Source organism: Geospiza fortis, unplaced genomic scaffold (genome assembly GCF_000277835.1).
Source record: "Geospiza fortis unplaced genomic scaffold, GeoFor_1.0 scaffold17, whole genome shotgun sequence".
Classification (NCBI taxonomy): domain Eukaryota; kingdom Metazoa; phylum Chordata; class Aves; order Passeriformes; family Thraupidae; genus Geospiza; species Geospiza fortis.
The window spans coordinates 1165790-1172545 of NW_005054438.1; positions in this window are offsets into that span (position 1 = coordinate 1165790).

A 6756-nucleotide genomic window follows, 5' to 3' on the forward strand; every position below is an offset into this window, starting at 1 on the left:
TGAGAAATGGGGCACGTGTGCTCATTCTTTAATTAGCAGTCAGGGTTTGAAATTGTGGATTTCAATCAGCTGAAGCCATGGTGCTGCTGGGAGACCATGGCAATCTCTGCCTTTCATAAAGAGGGCAGTCCTCTGGAGAGGTAAACTATGAGAAGTTAAATTCATATACTGCAACAGAACAAATTAAAAGTGACACTTCTGTGCATATACACTTGACAGCACTTGCAGAGCTGAATTTGTAAGAGACTGTCTCATTTTTGTTAAAAAAACCCACAGTTTGGAAATTCAAAGTATGTCGGATCCTGGGAAGTTCAGGAGTTTTGAGCACTTCACTTTTCTCTCATGAATACAACTGTGTATTCTTAATTCTCCCAAGTGTAGTTCAAAAGCAGGCAAAACAAATATGGAGAAAGAAATTTTTGGTGTTGTTATACATTCTGGTTTGAATAGTCTTTGGTTGGTTTGTTTCTTCTACAAACCAAGGAGATCAGAAATTCAGGTGCTCAGGTTTTCTTCCAGTCAGTTTAGAAGCCTGTTTTAAATACACAGTTACAAGCAGCAACAGGGATGCATCCATGTTTACTCATATTTAGCTTATAAGCCTCCAACCAATTGTGTTCTTTGTATTTATTCTTAAAATTTACAAGCTTGCCTATCTGATATGAAAATATCAGATAAATTTATCTATTTGTAGTCAGTCCATTTTACAATAAATTGAAGCCAATCACTGTCTTTATGGATTAGAAAATACCTTAAACCATATGAAAATGCCTGGAGGTATACACTAAACATTTAGGTCAGGTCTTGTAGTTTTCAGTTTATTTGCTTTTAATTTTCTGAGCACCATCTCTGAAGGTGCTCTCCAGCTTCAGGGCAGAACAGGCAGTTGGCTGACCTGGTGTTTGGGACTGACATCTTACAGGGTCCCTGGGCTTGGGTCGAATCCATCAGAAATCTCGGCAGATTATAGCTCTGCTTTGGATTTGGCAAAAGTGGATTGAGCCTGATTTGTCTCAAAGACCCTTGGACTCAAATAACCATTTGGACTGAATTTGATTCTAATACATTTTCTGGTCCACCACAACAAAGCAGTTCTGGTTTTCCCAGTGGCTTTTCTGGGGTATTTTTGAGAACAAATGAGCCCAGGTGTCTGTCAGATATGGCACAGAGGCAGATGCCAATGCCTGAAAACACAGCAAAGTGATAGATTCAAAGTTCCCTCCAACTCTTTATTTCCAAAAAATCAAGGAGTTGGATGATTTTCAACATTTTTCAGCATAGATCTCCATATATGATTAATGAGGCAATATATTGTTCCCCTTGTCTTTAGGTTTAGCAAGATTAAGTTATAGGAAGAGGGAATGATTTAAAGAAAATATGCATCCTGTGAAGAGCAGATATAACAAAATCTGTTTTCTTTGCAGCCTGATATTCCCTGTTCCTTTACCATCATTCTTTTTCCACACAGAAATTCCCTCTTTTTTTGTTCTGCATTCTTTATGATGTCATCTAGCCAGGAGGCATTTTTGGCTGTTCAGAGTTACATATGGGCTGGCTGGCAGTCAGTGTGGGTGTACTGAGTCTGTCTGCCAGCTCACAAACAATGTAAACAACTTCAATTCAACTACTGGCATTGAAAGGCAGTGGGTGAGGAGGACTGAGGTGGACAGCAGAGTTCTAGAGTTATGTTTTAGATTACTGGGATTATTTTCCAGTGTTTTATAATAAAATGCATCTCTAAGCCCTGTCTTTCCTTCTACTCCACAGAAATTACTGATTTCGGAGGATGAACCAGAGGAATCAGAGGAATTGAGTGTAACTAAAGAAAATTACCCAAAAATGAAATTTTAAAGTAGATTATTTTGTTTGGTAAGCCTGCAATATTTTTATTTGTAGAAGGTTGTGTTAAGATGTTTTGAATAAGCATTTCTAGGTGCTTTGAATAAACATTTCTGTCAGTGTTCTGTCTGGAATGTGTATCTTTGGACCTTTTATACTCTCAGATTCTCACAGCAACTTCCTTTATTCCATGGAGCCAGTAATGAGGTGTCCAATCCAGTGTGGAATTATTCTGGATTCATGAAGCCATGAAGCTGTGTCCTCACGACTTAATCTTCTACTCCTGGTGGTTGCTGTCTTTCTTGAACCCTGCCTCTGGGCAGAGACTTGGGGGGTCTTGCTGGTGAAGACAAAGGTACCACTGGACTTCCCAGCTCTCTCCATTTTCCCTGTCACTAGGGCACAATTCCAGACCTACATTTTCCTTGTTGATTTTGCTCTTGTCCTTGCATCTGTAGAAGCTTTGTTTGTTGTCCTAAATCTTCCCTTGCCAGTTGGAACTCCAATTGAATTTTTTATCCTAACACACTGGTGCAATGTTTTTAAATTCTTCCTCTTTAGGCTGGTTTTCCTTCTGCTTTCTGTATACTGTTTTTTTGTTTTGGTTTGGTTTGATTTTGGTGTGTTGCAGCTCAGTCCCAAGACACTTCTTTACCACGTGCCTTCCTTAAGCTGTTCCAAAGATACTGAACTGATCAGGGTGAGGGGGTGGCTCTGTAACAAATTCCTGGCACTCCTCCAAATTTTACCTTTCTGACTTTATTAATGAGCCCTTCGTTTATTGGAGAGCTCTGGTTATGTGAGCTGTCCCACTGTGTTTCAGTTTTCCTGAGGATGTCACATCTGAAGCAGTTCCTAGTTCCTCCTTTTCCCAGTTTTACACATATACACTAAGGCGGGCTCCCTTTTGAGTTGTTTTATCTTCATGGTGGATAGCTTGCTACCATCACCTTGCTCCACTTATGTGGCAACCCTCAACTTAATTCCTTAGTATAAGCAGTTCTTGCCATCCTCCAAGATACCACGTTTCTCCTCCTCAGATTCTCAGACTTATTGGAAAACACACTCTTACTTTGTTGCTCAAAGAGGGAGCCATGGTGATTAAAGCCAAAGCAGGAGCACCGTGCTCCTATCACTGCTGAGGTACAAGAGGTGGCAAAGGCAGCCATTCACCTGCCCTGCTCAGCTTCCCATCCCCCGCAAACCTGCTGAGGGAGGGCTGGATCCACTGTTTTGTCATTGGGGAAGCCATGCGAGAGCCCCAGGGCCTCTCTCAGGAGGAAGCAGTTCCTGGGATGTCTCTGTTCTAGAGCAGGACAGAGATGGAAGAGGACAAAGTGAACCCCAGCTCCCAGCCCCTTGCCCAGCTGGCTGAATATCAGGCCCTCAGTGGGCACTTGGTGAGTGCAGTGGGTGGCTCAGTCCTGCCCCTGTCAGTGACTGAGGAGGAGGGGGCTTTGTCAGCGTGGAGAAAGAGCAGGAATCTGACATGGATCATGAGCTTTCCAATGGGGAAATGCTAGGAGCTACCAAGAGCTCTCTGACTGGGAAGAGTCTCTTGAGTGAGAGCTCTCCCAAGGAGATGTCAGTAGCTGTGGAGAGCTCTCCAGCTGGGATGAGCAGAGCAGAAGCTGTCCCAGGGAGAAGCCCTTAGCTACCAAGAATTTTCCATGGGGAAGAATGCATGGAGCAGGGGCTGTCCCAAGGAGCAGTCAGAAGCTCCCCAGAAGCGTCTGACTGGGAGGACTCTGTTGGCCAAGAGCTTTCCAAAGAGGAAGACTCTGCTGGCCAGGAGTTCTCCCAAGGCAATGGTAGCAGACCCTGTGTGCAGTCCAGTTGGGACAATGATGGTGACAAAGAGCTTGCTCAGGACTGTGGTATTCACATGCCCTCTGAACAGAGAGAAGCAGAGAAGAAGAAAAAACAATTCTTATCTCTACTTGCTGCTCCTGTTGTTATGCTGCTGTAGAATGTGTTCTGGAGGTTGTTTACCCAAGGTGAATGCTTGATTGGATTCTGGTCATGGTGTTTTGATTCCTTGACCAATTGGATCCACGTGTGTGTGTCAGGACTGTCAGCTGACAGTCATGGGTTTTTCAGTAGTTAGAAATAAATATGATGTAGTATGTATCTCTTTAATATAGTATAGTATAATAAAGTAATTAATTAGCCTTCTGCTGGTGAAGTTCTGCGCACAGTTCTTCCCAGACGTTGGAGGCCTCTGATAATTCCAATACAGGACAATTGGGAACATGTAAGCATCCACAGCAATGGGGTCAAGCCCTTGCTGTGGGAGAAGGATGTGGCACAAAGTGAGCTTTGAGTTGAGTGAAGAAGATGGGGAGCAGAGACTGGGAGTTTTTGCAGCAGATGGGCTCCCAGTGCCTGTCCCTCGAGGCCTGGGTTGAGCACAGGGCTTCTTCTGCCTTTGAGGAGCAGGTGCCAGAGGCAGGGACAGAGAGCCAAAAAAATGAAAGTTTGGTTCAAGAAATAGTAGTAGTAAGAAAAGAAAACCCACAAAAAACCCCACAAAAAACCAAAAACCACAAAAAATGCCCCAATAAACAAAACAAAACAACAACACCGCACAAAACCCAAAGGAAATAAGAATAGGAATATGAATAAGAGTAAGATTAAGAGGAATAAGATGATTAAGAAATATTAGTAGCGAATTATAATAATTATAAGAAGAAAAAGAATAACAAAAGAGTTGAATAAGAAGATAAAGAAGAAATCATTGTAGTAGTAAAGAAGAAGATTATTAAGAGGAAGAAATAGTAATAAAAAATAATAAGAATAACAAAAATAATAAGGATAAGTTGAATAAGAGTTACAAGAAGAACAAGATTAAGAATAATAAGAAGATAAGAATTAATAGTAATAGTAATTTATAAGAGTTAGAATAAGAAAAACAATGAGAAGAACAAGAATTACTAAGATGAAGAAAATAAATACTAGTAATAGTAAATACAAATAAGAAAACTAAGATGAAGAAGATGAAATTGTAGTAGTAGAAAATAATAATAATAATATTAAATTCCACACCTTCTAGAATAACAGATTGAAAAGGAGGGCCTTAAAGATCATCTAGTTCCAGCTGATTTTCTTTTCTCTCTCTCACTGTCTCTTTCTCTCTGAGACCTCTTCCCTATTTCTTTCTATCTCCCTACCTCCCCTTTCTTGATAAATAAAATCCATGTTAAATATTGTCCTCATATGGTCTCCTTTGCACCGTCATTCAGGCAGAAGCCTCTGTCCCTCATGGGCTCATACACCTGCTCAGGGTCCCTTCCAGCCTTTTTTTTTTGTTACCGCCCTTTAAGGCAAAGCTCTGAAGGGGCTGAAAGCCAAGTGGAGCAAGATCTTGCAATCTCATTGCATGACCAGCTTTCGTAACTTAATCAAGGGTTGTTTTAGCACGTGGAGTGGGAATAAAAATCAGATGATGGTCTTTGGCTGGGAGGTGCCACAGGTAAAGACAGACACTATGAAAGAAACAGAGCAGGCAAAGAAAGAAAGGAGAGGAAGGACACAAGTAGCACTAAGCTGAGAAGGTGGCACTCTGAAATCCAAAGTGGAACTTCTTGAAAAGGAATGAGACAGAAATAAAGAAATCTGAAGCTTTGGGTTACTGTGCAATTTCTCCCTTTGTCTCAAACCTCTCCTGATAACAACAATAATGCAGCACAGTTTACAGAAAGTCCTTTGTTCTGAATTGATGTTGCAGGCTGTGGACACGATGAAACATGGAATGGTCTTTCTCCTCCATCCAGTTACTTTGACATTCTCAGGAGAGGAGGCAGCAGGAAGAAAAGGGCAGTTTGCACTCACCCTTCAATAAGACACGGGGCAGGGGGAGGGAAGGTCTTGTGAACCCTGTAGCTGTTCCCACAGGAATGTGAAGGCTGATACCAGAACCCCAAGGGTCACTTTAAGGGGTGCCTTCCTGCAGTTGTTGGGTATTGAGGGGCAGCACTGCAATTTTATTCACTGGGCTTTGTAATTCTGCCACAAGCCAGGTGAGTAGGCCTCAGCCTCCCGGACACAAATATTCTGTGATCTTTATTTTTTGGAGGAGAACACCAGGCCCATTGTTAGCCAAAGCCCTGTGCCCAGAGGTGACACTAGCAGGGTTCTTTACTGTGCCTAGTGCCCACAGATGACATTAGCAAGGTTCTTTATTGCATGAAAAGATGTGAGGGGCTGTTCACAAAACTCTGCAGTTGTTACTTAGTGTGCAAACAGCATCACTCGGTAACACTGAGGGAAGGTGAAACCTTTTGTTGTATGAAAACCAACAAAAACTCTGAATTTGACACTGGTGTCTTTGGCAGGCTGATGAAGGCCTCTCCTGGCCCAGTGTCCCTAAGGAAAGTTCCTCTCACAGGGGCCTGGGCACATCAAGGACTACAAGTGCCAAGTCTGGGGCTTCTCCATGCCACTTCCAGACGGATCGGCTGTGGAAGGGATGTGGGGTGTGGCCCTTTGTGACACAGGTGTGTGGTGTCAGGGCCTGTGGTGATGCAGGACACGGTGGCACCCAGAGGCCTTTGTGACACGGCAGACCCCGCCCTGCCAGAGGAGTGTCTGAGGGGCGTCTGAGGAGTGTCTGAGGGACGTCTGAGGGTGAATGAGAGGCGTCTGAGGGTGTCTGAGGAGTGTCTGAGGGTGTCTGAGGGGCGTCTGAGGGTGTCTGAGGTGGGTCTGAGGGGTGTCTGAGGAGTGTCTGAGGGGCGTCTGAGGGGTGTCTGAGGGGTGTCTGAGGGGGGTCTGAGGAGTGTCTGAGGGTGTCTGAGGGGCGTCTGAGGGACGTCTGAGGGGTGTCTGAGGAGTGTCTGAGGGTGTCTGAGGAGTGTCAGAGGGGCGTCTGAGGGGCGTCTGAGGAGCGTCGGAGGGGTGTCGGAGGAGCGTCTGAGG